A 13,703-nucleotide genomic window follows, 5' to 3' on the forward strand; every position below is an offset into this window, starting at 1 on the left:
TATTAGAATAATAAACAAAAAAAAGGAAAAAATCTTAGAAGAAAATTTAATGTTAAACCCAGAATTATGTGCGACTTATATTAATTATCATACTTCTACTTGGTGTTAAAAAAAGAACGAAAATGTGAATTTAAAAACGAGAATTTAGCTTAAAATTGAAAACTGTTTTGAAAAAAATGATTCGTTCTGTAGAAATACAATATTCTTCGCAAAAAAAGGCCTTTCTACAAGGAGAAAGAATTTGGAGGCATTGAGTACTTTTTCTCATAGCACTGATTACTATACTGGACAGAAATTACTTTTCTTAAGTCTTCAGAGCTTTGGCGCATATCAATGAAGTTAATGTTTAATTAACAAAGTTTTTTTAAAAAATTTTTTTTTTTAATTTTAAAATTCTATATTTTATTTATTTAAAAAAAAAAATTTTTTTTAAACCAAGTTCTTCGAGTTATAAATATAGCAATGAATGTTTTACTCTAAGTAGTGATTGTCAGTACTTAGAGTAGAAATCTCTGTCGATTTTTTTTTAAAAATCTTGTTGTTCTTTACCTTTAATAAAACATCATTTTTGTAAGGTTAAAAAAAGTATCGTAAATTTAAAAAAAAATGTACATTAAATTTAGAAATTAGAATTTTTAGAGATTTGGTATATTGTTTTAAACACTAATCAAGTGCTATGAGGAAAACTATTCAGTGCTTCCATATTTTCTCCATGTAACTGTAATGGAAAATTATTTAAAGTAGAAATCGGATGAATTTCAAATCAGTTCAACTCCATATTTTCATATTTTTTTTTAATTCAAAGGAGTTTCAGTAATAATGTGATTAATTCTATTTGTAACGTTTTAAGCCATTAAAAGTTTGGTTCTGTACAAGCTGCGGTAAAGTCCAAATATTAAAAAGAAATCATTATTTTGATGGGTGATTTCGGCAAAAGAATATTTTTCTAATAATTTATATAACTGTATATTCCAAAATTGTTTAAAATTAATTTTTATTATATTTTCTTGTGTTAAAAATAATTTTTTAATTTTCAGGTTATGTTAGCCTTTAAACTGTGCTAAAATGTATAACGTTTTATGCTTTCGCGGTCTTTCAGACCGAAATTAATTTTTAGTACTAATTACAAAGTATTTTCAATTTCTCTTATTTTAACTATCTTATACTTTTTTATTGTTTATTTTTTTCCACATATTATGTAATTAATTTTATTTTAATTTTTTCCATAATTAAAACGGAGTGTCTATTCGGCCCGTCAGCGGGCCAAATAAGTTACTTTTATTATTTGGCCCGTCACCCCAGTTCCATACATTTCAAGACGGGCCAAATAAAAAAAGTAATTTATTTGGCCCGTCAGATAACAAATTAGCTGTAATTAATAACAATAGATTATTATTATTACTATTTTTACAAATAGATTAATTTAATCACCAGGTACTATTTTTTACATGAATTTGACATGCAGGTAATGTATTGGTAATGTATATTTTAACCTCAAAGTAAAGATGCAAATTATAAACATATTTAGTACATAATATTATAAATTATATTTAAAAATAATTTTTAAAAGTAAACAATAAAATTCTTTAAAATATAAATGAATCATAAATCATAAAATATCAATGAAAATTTCCAATTTCCAATTTCCAATTTCATTTTTTTAAATTATTTACGGGAATTTAACTAAAAAAAATTTCAATTGCTTTTCTTGAAAAGGCTAATTTTTATTCATAGTTAAATAAATATTTAAATACTTATTTACTTTTTCAATAATTTCACTTTTTCTCACTTTAACTGTAATTATTCTAAAATTTAACTTTTTAAAAATATAAAAATTAAAATATTATTTTTACAATAATGAAAATTTCCGAAGTATACAATTTTTACATTCTCATAAAAAAATGAGAAAGTCTTGGATTTGTGCGATTTTTTTTAATTTAATTATTTCTTAAAATTTTGTTTATGAATTCTTCCAAAGGACTTTATAAAATTTTTTTTAAAGTTATAATTGCTGTGAAAATTTTAATATTTATAAAAATAATTCAATATTTGAGAAGGATTTTATTTAAATTTTTTAAAATAACTGAATTTCTGAAAATAATTTTTTTATTTATAAAAATAATTGAACTCTTGCGAAAAATGTATTCATTTATGAAAATAATTAAATTCTCACCTCACGTAGAATTTTATAAAAATTTTGTTTATAAATAATATTAAATTCTTTCGTGAAATTGTATTAAAATAGTAGATTTTTAAACTAATTGAGTTTTAGAGAATTTGATTATTTGCTAAAATAATTTATTTTTCATAACGCGGTGCAAAAAAGGGCACTTTTTTGCACCTTGTTATGAAAAATATCGTTCGTAACTAGTGCTAGCAGTTGCCAATTTTTGAACGAGCACTTTTTTTGGAACAAACTGTAGGAACAACTGCTCGCACTCGTTACGAAATATACTATTTTTGTGAAAAATTCATTTGTTTTTTAAAAATAATTCAATCGTTTCAAAGAATTTTATTAAAATTTTTAAGAAGAATTTTCTTATTACATTACCTGCATGTCAAATTCATGTAAAAAATAGTACCTGGTGATTAAATTAATCTATTTGTAAAAATAGTAATAATAATAATCTATTGTTATTAATTACAGCTAATTTGTTATCTGACGGGCCAAATAAACTACTTTTTTTATTTGGCCCGTCTTGAAATGTATGGAACTGGGGTGACGGGCCAAATAATAAAAGTAACTTATTTGGCCCGCTGACGGGCCAAATAGACACTCCGTAATTAAAAAGAATTTAAATTTAATTCTTCCAAGACGAAATACTGCGATACGCATTCTGGTGGCAAAATATTTAACTAATACAACGGGGTCGAATTTGACATTTTACCCATTTTACATGGAATAATTTCTAAACTCGCAAGTTTTATCTTTAAAAATCCTAAATTATAGCTTGATAATTAATAATTAAATTAATTTGTGAAAAGGAAAATACTACGAACCAGTCACATTCAGTACAATAAATAATATTGCTTAATATTTTGAGATATTCATAAGCAAAGTGTAAATGCATTAAAGCAAGAAATCTCACTCTATTCTGTCACAATAAATATTTTATTAAAACATTTTTAATTAATTGTAAATTGTATTTTCAGTTAAAGATGATTTGAAATTAAAAGTAATTTATAATAATTATTTTTTTGGTACAGTGTGTCTCCTACAACATATTTATTCAAATTTTCCGATTCATAAACAAGAGACACAACATAACCTATAAAGTAACTTCTTACTTTTGTGAAAAAGAAATGTATTTCCACTTCAAATTTTAATTAAATATTTAGAGTAGATATATTTTTTTTTAATAATTTAATGAAGTAAAAAAAGTGTTTTGTTCAAATATTTGTTTATTTTGAAATGGTTAAAAAGTGGATTTCTCGTCATTACCCAAGCAGCACGGAATATACCCTGAAGATGAAGGGAATATTACATTTCATATTCGGAGTATTCCAGTGGAATGTTCCAGGGATCTTAAAGTAATATTAAAATGTCCGCCCCACAGGAATATTCCAAGATAACATTGAGGGAATGTTCCACGGTAATATCAAAGCAATATTCCAGGATGATGTTGAGGGAATGTTCCACAGTAATATTTATAGAATATTCCAGGGTCATGTTGAGGGAATGTTCCCAGGTAATATTAAATATGTTGAAAATGCCATTGAATCTCATTTTTACTAAAGAAAGAAGAAAAAAAGAAAAAAAAGTCAAATTTTTTCAAAGTATGAAATTTTGGAATGTTCCCAGGGAATATTCTTGGAACATTCCCTCAATATTCCCTCAACATGAACCTGAAATATTCCATTAATATTACGATGGAACATTCCGTCAACATCATCCTAGAATATTGCTTCGATATTACCGTGGAACATTCCCTCAATGTTATCTTGTAATATTCCTGTGGGGCGGACATTTTAATATTACTTTAAGATCCCTGGAACATTCCACTGGAATACTCCGAATATGAAATGTAATATTCCCTTCATCTTCAGGTTATATTCCGTGCTGCTTGGGTATTGGTAGAATTTTCCCTCGGTAAGTTTTAATATAAATGAAATTTTGTAATCAAAAACTAATGTTGTAATAATTGAACCGTCGTTATTTAATCGTTTTAATTGAAATAACGACGGTTCAATTAAAAACAATTAAATAACGACGGTTCAATTAAAAACAATTAAATAACGGCGGTTGAATTAAAACAATTAAATAACGACGGTTCAATTATTACAACAACAATATTAATACCGTACAAGGTCTCTTAAATAATTAAACAAAAAATAATATTATTTTCAAAATTAGATTCCCTGTTAAATTAATTATTTTCCTGCGTGTAATTTATTTAAAGGGACGCACCACCTTTATTTTTATCCCTTTAAAATCAAATTATTAAACGAGGTAATATTTTTTTTCTTGCATCATTTTTAACCTAAAAACATATAAGATGGTCAAAAAATTTTATTTTTAATTTTTGAAGAGGTTTATAGATTTTTCTTTTCTATTGCATATTTTTGCAAATCGAAGCCGGAAGATGTTTAAAATTGTAAAATGTGCTTGGAAAAAAATTGACGTTGAAAAATATTAACAGGATAGAAAAGGATACGAATATATATGTATGTATCCTTTTTTAACTCATGCTCTGCGTTCACGTAGCAGTTGTCACTTTTAATGGTTTAAAAGGAAAAAAATAGAATTATTGCTCATTTTTTAAAATCTAAAACACCTTTTAATTATAAACCATTGAGAGGTACCTATAAGATTTAAAAAAAAATATAAAATTAAATACATGTTTTGTTATAATTCAAAGAATATTATATTTCTATTAGAGAAAATTAATGAATTGATTATGAAGAAAAAACATAGACGAGATTTAACATTATTAATATTAATTCTATGATTGATAAAAATATGAACTATATGGAGTAACCTAGCTTCCAATAATTTCCTCTTTTTTATAATTAAAAATGTCATTGTATTCTTTTTCTCAAGAGAATCACAAATACGTTAGGGAATTAGATCAGGGAATTAAAAATCGAAAAAAAAACACGTTTATGACTTCCTTGCAATCGTACAACTCGTTTTTTTAGTCGTGTTTTATTTATTTATTTTTTTTTTAAATAACAAATTATTTCATCACGTTTTCCAACTGTCACTGTGTGTATTATATTTTGCAAAAAAAAAGTTAAAGCTAATCCCAGTGTTACTTTTCTTGCTCAATTGTCTGTTAACATTATATTTTATAATTTTTTTTCTTAGTCCATTAAATAATGTAAATATTTAAAGTTGCAAATTGTAGTTGATAAATTAAAAAAAAAAATTATTTATATTTTTTTGTGTGAAAAATTAATGAATGATGTAATAATAATAATCACAGAGATGTTGATAGATAAGAAATTAAGAAAATTGCTTTTTTTTAAAAAAAAAGAATTAAATGTATAAATATTCAACGACATTGTGTTTTATAAAAAAAAAATATTCGTCGAGCGTAAATAACCAAAAGGATATAATAAAGAGCTGTTACGGCATTTCTGGGAATTTCTTTTTTACAAAATTTTTAAGAAAAAAATTATTTTTGTACAGAAAAGATTCTTAGAAATGAAATTGACAAAATTGTACCTAACTGGCTTTTGTGATATCTTAGAAACACACACACTTTTTATCACAAAAGAAGCAATGAAAAATCATTTTTTTTTAACAATCACGATGCTAGATGTCAATTTAAATTCTTTTTCAGCACTTTGCTGAGCGATACAAAAAATAGAAAGAAAAATTGAAAGGGATAGGAAATAATTTTTTTTTGCAGATGTAAAAATTACATAATTATGGCAAAGAATGCTGTTAATCAACATTTTTAAGTTACTTATAAAGAATGTTTATATATATATATATTTAAACATGTAACGAGCGTTAAGAGCGTTATATCGAAGCCATCCATAACATTTTCAAAACAATATATTGTTATTGAAATCATAAACCATCTTTTCATAAAAAAAAGGGAAAAATTTGTACAGGTAGTGAAAAACAAATTCTCATTTCTCGAGGGTTTGATTTTCATTTTTTTTACACTTGGGTTTATTTTAAGTTTTCTATCTTCTTTTTTCGTTTTGTTTCGTTTCGGTTTTTTCGTATGCATATCATTTCGCTTGGAGAGAAAATTTAAAAATTTCGATCTTTGGAGCGCATCACATTTATTTGAAAAGTTTATAGCAAATTTTGCCAAGAGTGAAAAAATGAACACTAACCTTGAATTAATGATGGGTTCCCGCAGTTTGAGATAATTTATCAAGATCCGGTTGGGGTCCTGGTGGCATGTGGACTAACTGAAAAATCCCATTAGTAAGAAAAGGACAGTGATGAGTCTATCCTTTTCTGACTAATGGAATTTTGTGGTTTTGTCGAGTCTGGGAAAATTATCTTAACTGCAATAAAGAAAAAATGTTTTGAAAGTGAATGCTTTGTATTAAAAGGATGCGAAATTAAATTTTTAAGAATTCATAAGACAATCCTGAATTTTTTGTGTCTTTTTTGTTTGCCTTAATAAACTATGAAACTGTACCATGAATTCTAATACAAAACCTTCAAAAATTTTTTTATTTCTGACAAGAATACATTTTTTAATATTTATTTAATAATTATTTTAAAACAGTTTTAACGCAATTATCTTGATAAATAAGAAAATTCTTCACGGAAATTCAATTATTTTCATAAAAAACAATTATTCATCGCAAGAATTCAATTATTTTCAAAAGTAATAAATTTTTTCGAAAAAATTCAATTATTTTAAGAATTTCTAACGAATATCTAGTTAAGAATACAATTTGAATCTTTATAAATAACAAAATTTTTTGACAAAAATTCAATTGTTTTCAAAAATTAAAATAAAATTCTTTACAAAATTTCAATTATTCAATTCTTTTTTCAAAAGTTTTTTTTTGCGATTCAATTGTTTTCAATATTTACGTTTTTCGTAAAATTTATCAAAATAAATTTAACTATTGAAAAAAATTGTTAATATAATTCTACGAAAACATTCAATTATTTTCATAAATATAATAAAATTTCATTTATGAATTCAATTATTTTCATCGAAGAATTTCAATTATTTTTAATAGAACTTAAAATAAATTCCTCAAAAAAATGCAATTATTCTTAAAAATTTTATTAAAACTTGACGAAAGAATTCAATTTTAATAAACATTCTATTATTCAATAAAATAATGAAAATTGGAGCAATAATTCAATTATTTTCATAAATAACTTTTAATTCGTCGCGGAATATCAATTATTATTTTAAAAAAATTTTAAGTACTTCTGCAAAAGAATTCAATTATCTTGATAAATAACAAAATTCTTATCCCATAAAATCCATTGTTTTAAGAAATTTTAATAGAATTGTTTTTCAAAAATTCAATTATTTTAAGAAATTTTAGTAGAATTGTTTTTCAAAATTCAATTATTTTAAGAAATTTTAATGGAATTGTTTTTCAAAATTCAATGATTTTAAGAAATTTTAATAGAATTTATTGTTTTTCAAAATTCAATTATTTTAAGAAATTTTAATAAAATTCTTTTTCAAAATTCAATTATTTTGATTCATCTCAACATTTATTATAAGAATTCAATACTTTTAAAAAGTAATAAAATACTTTAAAAAAATAAATTATTTTCAAAATATTTTAAAAATTCTTGTCAAGAATTAAATTAACTATTTATAAATAGATAGCGAAATTCTTCTCAAGAATTTTATTATTATTAAAAATTTTAATAAAATTCTTCGTATGAATTCAATTATTTTTTAAAATTTTAATAAAATTCTTCAAAAAGTTTTCAATTATTTTCAAAAATTTTTATAAAATTCTTCAATATAATAAATTTCAGTAAAATTTTAATTAAATTCCTTAAAAGAAATTAATTATTTTCAAAAGTTGAAAATAAAATTCTTCGTAAAAATTAATTTGTAAGAAACATTCAATTAATGAATAAATTATTTATTTTTGTATTTAAATAACTGAATTCTCGTAGAATTTTCTAATAAAAATTGATTTAAAAATGAATTTCGGTTAAAATTTTAAATAATAATTTAATATTAAAAGCATTATAGCATGAATTTTTAGAAATAATTGAATTTTGAAAAGGTTTCAAATTCAAATCTTTAAAAATCTGATTTTTTTTATATTTTTAACTAAAAATTCTTGAGAATTAATTTTTTTGAAAAAGTTTATTTCAATTTTTTTAAAATTATTTGAAGTTTTTATTTTATAATGTATATTTAATTGAAGAATTCAAGAATAATTGAAATTTTGTAAAATTGTATTGTAAACACATGAATTTGAAAATTTTCAAAATAATTTTTTTAAAAATTATTAAAAATAATGCATTTATATAGAAGAATTTTAGTTAAAAATACGAAAAAAATTTTAATTTTGGAAAAGTTACAAATTATTGTAGAAATTTTATTATTTTCAAGAGTAAAAAATTGTTTTTTGTATTGAATTCTCGTAGAATTTTCGAATAAAAATTAATTTTAAAATGAATTTCGGTTAAAATTTTAGATAACAATTTAATATTAAAAGCATTATATAGCATGAATTTTTAGAAATAATTGAATTTTGAAAAGGTTTTAAATTCAAAATCTTTGGAAATCTAAATTTTCCGTACTTTTGAGTAATAATTTTTTATTTAAACAAATTTATAAATAAGAAGTCAATTTGATAAAAATTTTGTTGAAACTTAATAAAAAACACTTTCAATACATTTTTTTCCAGGCTTAGTACTCTTTTAAGGTTCTACTGTATTTTCAATTTTAAAATGAAAAAATATAAATGAGAATAATCGCTAATCGCTGTCTCGTTAATTAAAAAAAAAAATTCCAGAAAATTTTTTTAATTACACATTCATTTTAAAAGCAAATTAATTTTTTAACGCTCTCAATGTATATGTATATATTAGTTTGTTTACTTTAAGTTCTTATACAATATTCCTACAATTTATTTACACAAATAGGATTCTTTTAGTTTTATGATTTTTCCTTTGCTGCCGTTGTAAACATTTTAATTCGATATTCTATAAGTAGAAATTATTAGCTGGGTAAATAAACGTATATCTAAATCGAATTAAAGAGTTTTCAATGATAATTTTTCAAGATTTTTACTTTACTAAAAGAAAATACTTTACAATATAGTAAATGATATTGATATTGACATTGATATTGATAATAATTAATTAAATAATAATATTTAAATAAATAAAAGTAAAAAAAAAGAATGAGATAATCATATCAATATGAATAAAATTAATTAATTATCAATATTAATAAATATTAATTCTTTACAAGTGGATAATTTTTTTTTTAAATCTTGTAAAATAACATTAATTTTTTTTTATAAAGAGAAAATAGTTAATATTGTTAATTCCTAATTGTGTAAAAAAACTGGTAAAGAACGGGTTTTTGAATTATTTTTCAAAATATAAATTACAGTCTGCAAAAATTTATAACATGCTAAAAATTTGAAATATATATTTTTTTAACAATTATTTTTCACTGATGGTTACAGGGGAAAGATTAATTTTTAAAAAATCATTTTTTAGTCACTACGCTTTGTAAAATTTTTTTTTTGAAAACTAAAAAAATGATTCGTAACTATAGCATTTAGCGTATATTTTTAATGGTAAAATATTATTCTTTTTTTTAAAAAAAATTCCAGTGGAGAAGAAAAAATTGATAAAAGAGAAATCTACTAAATAGTACGGTTTATTATTATAATAATAATATAATATTAATAATAATAATTATAATATAATAATAATACTATTAATATTAGAAGTAATAATATTTATAATATATACATATATAAATAATATAAATAATAATATAAAAATATTGTAAATATTGTTTGTTTTAAATTTTTAATAATTATTTATAGTTTTTGAAGAATTTACTTTTTTATTATAATTCTTTCCTCGTGTAAAACTATCAGTAAAAAATAAATCATTTTTTTTTAAATAATCCACGTTAATTTTTAATTGTCGTTTTCATTTATTTGCACTTGAAAAAGAAATTGATCCATCGAAGCTCTCCCTGAGTGTTCTCAAAATAATATTGAAGAAAGTTTGAAAATTATTTTGTAATTTATAAGAAAGACTTAAAAAAAAGTGGATTGTAGTAGCGTTTTAGTTGCATCGATCATAATGATAAAAGGAAAAAAAACAACAAAAAAAAGTACACTGACACTCTTAACGAAAGCTAATTTATTATTACACGAGACAAAAGAAAAACAAAAATATAAAGTCTGCATGTTTCGTCGTTTGAAATATTTTCTACGACTCTTGATGTTTAAAAACTATATAAATATATATAGAGCATTAAAGTAAATGTACGATAACCAAATAAATAATTAAATTGTCAAAAAATAAATATCCAAATATTGCTTTAGGTTCTAAATATCCATGTACAGTCTTTTGATCCGTTGTCGATCTTACTGTATGTTCAGTGCCTTTTTAATTACGAGAAATAATGCTCGAACAAATCGAAACTTGCTTGAATTGTTATTTCTCATTCTGTTTATCAGAATGATATTAAAGCGTGACAAAAAAAAAGAGAGAGAGAGAGACAATTTTTTGAGCGGTTAACATTTTACGAGCTGCGTACAATTTACGAATAATATGCGACTTTGTATAATTACAAAAAAAAAAATGATTTGATTTTCGTTAAGAGTGTAGCTTTCGATTTTATGCTTGTAACGACACAATTTCAGTAGTTGCCGCCTATAAGAATAATAATAATAATACACATATTTTTGTAAATTTGTTTCAATATCGATGCTATATTATAAACAACTTTACGAGAGAGGAGTATACACGAAAAAAAACAAAAAATATGTATGAAAAATTTTGAATGTTATTAATGCGAGTTACTATTAAATGTACACTAAACGAAATAATATTCAGAGAATTTTTAAAAATTTAAAATACAAAAAAAAATGATCAAGTTAGCGGGAAAGGTTTAAAGAAATAGCTACGTATACTAAAAGCGATGCGATAATAAAAAAAAATAATTATGAATAAAGGACACAAAAAAAATACAAAAGAGAAAAAAAATGAAAAGAAGAGTAACAATTCGATCGAGTACTCTAATATACTGGATACCTTTCGCAATTGTGAAGAATTTTTGGTGTATCTGAAATAATATAGATGTATATATACAAAAGTTCATCCATTGCGCCCAAAGTAAGTTTAGAGATTACTTTGTACATAATATACATAACACAAATAAATAGATATACGTACCTAGCGTAACATTGTCTTTTATCAATTAAAGTTTTTTTCTTTCATATTGCACACTGGAATGTCGTAAATAAGCTACTTTCGTTTTTATTTCCTATATAAATTAAAAATTTTCATCTTTACATTAATTATTTTTTTAAATCAGTTCAGTAGTCTTTGCGTAATACCAAGATAAAATTTTAGAGAGTAAAAATACAGAAAGAAAATCATTAATTAAAAATTATTTATCCTCAAGTCTTCATTATATCCAAAATATTCAATGAAAATTGGTTTCAAATTCAAATAATTAAAAATAAACTTGTAATCAAGATAAATCTATAGGTACGTTTCTTGGGAGCGCGTCACATATATTAAATATTAAAATCTAAAAAAGGATTTTTTGAAAAGAGTAAAAATTTTGAAGCTTCGTAACTCAAAAAATATTTTATCAAATTCAATAATAATTCGTACGTATACCTACTTCTACTATAATAATAGTAAAATTTTGGCAAAGTTTCGAGAAAATTCATTTTTTGACTTGGACATTGAGGAATTTTGTTTTTGCCTTATATAAATAAAATTTTTCGAAATTCAATTATTTTAAAATTTTTTTAATAAAATTCTTTAATATAATAAACTTTAGTAAAATTTTAATTAAATTCCTTAAAAGAAATTAATTATTTTCAAAAGGTGAAAATAAAATTCTTCGTAAAAATTAAATTTTAAGAAACATTCAATTATTGGATGAATTATTTATTTTTGTATTGAAATAATTGAATGCTCGTAGAATTTTTTATTAGAAATTCATTTAAAAATGAATTTATTTATTTAAGAAAATTTTTTTTTAAATAGACTTTTAACAAAAAATGCAATTATTCTTAAAAATTTTATTAAAACTTGCCGAAAGAATTCAATTTTAATAAACATTCAATTATTCAATAAAATAATGAAATTCGATGCAATAATTCACTTATTTTCATATATAACTTTTAATTCGTCGCAGAAAATCAATTATTTTTAAGTACCTACCTCTGCAATATTCGTCCACAGAATTTAATTACTTAAAAATTTGTTAAAGAAATTCTTTATGAGAATTGAATTTTAAGAAATATTCAATTATTTGATAAATTATTTTATTAAATTAATTAAATAATAAAATTTTCACATAAATTCTATTATTTACAAATTCTTTATAAATTTCTTTCCAATAATTCAATTATTTTCATAAATAATCAAATTTTTTTTACAGAGATTCAATTATTTTCGTAAATAATAAAAAACTTCATAGGTTTTCAATCATTTTCACAAGTAATAAAACTCATTGCAGAATTGCAATTATTTTTAATACAATTTTAATGGAATTTCTCGAAAAATGTAATTATTTATAAAAATTTTAATAAACAACAAAGAAATTCAATTATTTGAAAAAGCCTTCCTATTTATTTAATAGAATTTAAGTACATATTATTGTCAATACATATTTAATTAAATTTCTTCAAAGAATTAAATTATTATTATTATTATTATTTAATTGAATATTAAAAGCAATATAGCTTGAATTTTTAGAAATAATTGAATTTTTATATTAATTTTTTTTGAAAAAGTTTTTATTGAAGGGTCAGTCCATTGACTTTCGTCTGAGAGTCGTTGCGACCATATTTTAAAAAATTCTAATTTTCATATATGTGAAACTCGATGATTTTCTGATTTCATTAATCATAATATTATGTTACAAATTTTATTTCGTTTAATAATATTCATTATCAAAAATAGGTTGTTCACGATGTGATTTCGTAACCTTAAATTTTGCAACTTTTTAAAAGACGTTATTATTCAAAAACTATGAAATATTAGGGGTTGGTACTTACCACAAATATAAATCTTTCCATTCTGCACGTTCTAATGACCAAAATGAACTAAAAATTCTATTATTTGTGGACGAAAATTGATTTTAAAAATTTTTTTATCCAAAAAAATTACACTTTTTGTTTCACTTACAACTTTTTTGTCGAACCTCAAAAAAATTTGGGGTTTTGCAAATATTTCTTTAAGAACATAATTTATCTTCTATTGAAATTTGACGAAGGTGTTTTTCTTCGTTCTCAAAATAATAATTATAAAAAATTTTGTTCAAATAGGTTAATTATAATGCTTGAAATAAACAACAAGCATTGTTATTTTAGTGTCAATATCAACTTCAAGTCTTAGAATTAACCTTTTTGCATACAAAATTTTTTATAATTATTATTTCGAAAACGAAGAAAAACACCTTCGCCAAATTTCAATGGAAGATAAATTATGTTCTTAAAGAAATATTTGCAAAACCCCAAATTTTTTTGAGGTCCGACAAAAAAGTTGTAAGTGATACAAAAAGTGTAATTTTTTTGGA

Source organism: Leptopilina heterotoma, unplaced genomic scaffold (assembly GCF_015476425.1).
Source record: "Leptopilina heterotoma isolate Lh14 unplaced genomic scaffold, ASM1547642v1 Lhet_232, whole genome shotgun sequence".
NCBI lineage: Eukaryota > Metazoa > Arthropoda > Insecta > Hymenoptera > Figitidae > Leptopilina > Leptopilina heterotoma.